Here is a 2171-nt window from a genome sequence, read left to right on the forward strand (position 1 = left end):
CCAAAACTCAGTGGCTTCAACAACATGCATTCATTATCTCGCAATTTCTGTGGGTCAGGAATGGGGCACAGCTGAGTTCTTCTCCGGGGAGAGGGTGAGGGGGTCTTTCACAAAGCTGTGCTGGAGGAGTCGGCTGACTCGGGTGTTCATCTGAAGGCTCGGGGTCGAGGGGCACTCCCAAGCTCACTCGTGTGGCCGCATCAGGATTCAGTTCCTCTGGGCTGTTGTGTTGAAGCCCCAGGTCCTTGCTGGCTGTTGGCCAGAGGCCACTCTCGGTCCCTCGCCACGTGGGCCTCTCCAACACGGCATCTTCACCAAAGTGTATAAGCCAAGAAGGCAAGAGGGAGAGTCTGCTAATAAGGTGGAGGTCACACTGTTTTGTAACCTAGTCACGGAAGTGACGCCCCTCAACGCTGCTATATTATATCTGTTAGAAGCAAGTTACTTAAGGGGCGTACAATCATACAAGGTTGTGAGTACCAGGAGGCATGGATCTTAGAGGAATGTGGAATTGAAGTTTGGAAGCAAGTGGGGCATCATCTAAATGTAGAGGAGGGTTAAGATGATCAAAGGAAAGAGTATTTCATATATATGTGTGTTTGTGTGTGTAGTGTGTGTGTGTGTGTGTGTGTGTATATATATATATGGTGTGTGTGTGTATATATATAGAGAGACATATATATAGTATATATATATATATATTGCCTGGAGGATCGTTCACATTTAGAAATGAGAACAGAGGGACTTCCCTGGTGGTCCGGTGGTTAAGACTCTGCGCTTCCACTGCAGGGAGTGCGAGTTCAATCCCTCGTCGGGGAACTAAGATTCCACGGTGGCAAAAAAAAAAAAAGTGAATAAAATTCTACAAATACTAAAAAAAATAATAAAACAAAAGCATTTTTAAAAAGATGAGAACAGGAATGAAGAAAAAGACCACCCATTTTGTAGAAGGTGGAGATGCTCGCAACAGGGAAGACCAGATCGACAGGCTTATTAGAAGGATGAACTAAGGTATCTACCATGATTATTTTTGTAATCTGGGCAGTTAATAAACAGTGACTGCTTTCAAATTGAAAATAAATTAATTAATTAAATAAAATTTTAAAAAAGATGAGAACAGAGAGGTAGAGAAACCTACAAAATGGAAGAAAGGAAAATTGAGAGGATAATTTCACCAAATCCAAGATTATCACTTTCTTCAAAACCTAGGAGGAAAGTCATCTCCTCCAGGAAGCCCTCTTAGACTGATTTGGTTCTACCTGATCCTCCACTAGATACTGGCTCATCAAAGAGTCTCTAAGAAGCTTACAAGTTAGGGAGTTAAGACAAATTCATAAAGAAGTTTTCATAAGATAAAAAGCAAAGTAGTGGGAGAGTGGTACACACAAGAGAAGAGAGTCACAGAGTAGCATAGTGGGAGAACCTGCTTCTGGTGGGGAAATAAACTTGTGTATGTATCAGGCCAGTCTGTGGTTTTTGTTTTTGTTTTTTTAATTCTTATTAATGTGCACCTTTAGGGCCTGGGTCGCAGGACATTTTGTGTGCCTCTGGGTTGCCTTTCCAGCTGGGTCATGTAGCTTAATGAAGGGAGAGCCCACATTTTCGAGACCTTTTCTGCACTCCTTGGGGCCCAGACGATGTCCTGCATTGGTCAGTTCTCTGGAACTGCCTGTTGAAGACAAAATTTCCTCTCGTGCCGTCTAACTCGCAGAAACACAGGACACAGCAGACTGCCTGAGAATAACTGAAGCATTTGAAATACACTTTCAGCATTTTCGAGTCATTGGGTTCTTAGCAGACAAAGGCCTTTATTGCAAGAAATGATTTATTTCCCCTAGCAGGCTAAGTGATGCTTTTGGTTAATCATTTCTTTACTTGGTTTTTAGATTGCATTTCACAAAATCACCTTAGGGGCAAATCTCTCCAAATGAAACTGTTAATAAGACTAGATAAAACCGTGGCAGGCGAAGCAACTAGGCCCGTGAGCCACAACTACTGAGCCTGCGCATCTGGAGCCTGTGCTCCGCAACAAGAGAGGCCGCGATAGTGAGAGGCCCGCGCATCGCGATGAAGAGTGGCCCCCGCTTGCCGCAACTAGAGAAAGCCCTCGCACAGAAACAAAGAACCAACACAGCCAAAAATAAATAATAAATAAATAATAAAAAAATTAA

Source organism: Eubalaena glacialis, chromosome 16 (assembly GCF_028564815.1).
Source record: "Eubalaena glacialis isolate mEubGla1 chromosome 16, mEubGla1.1.hap2.+ XY, whole genome shotgun sequence".
NCBI classification, from domain to species: domain Eukaryota; kingdom Metazoa; phylum Chordata; class Mammalia; order Artiodactyla; family Balaenidae; genus Eubalaena; species Eubalaena glacialis.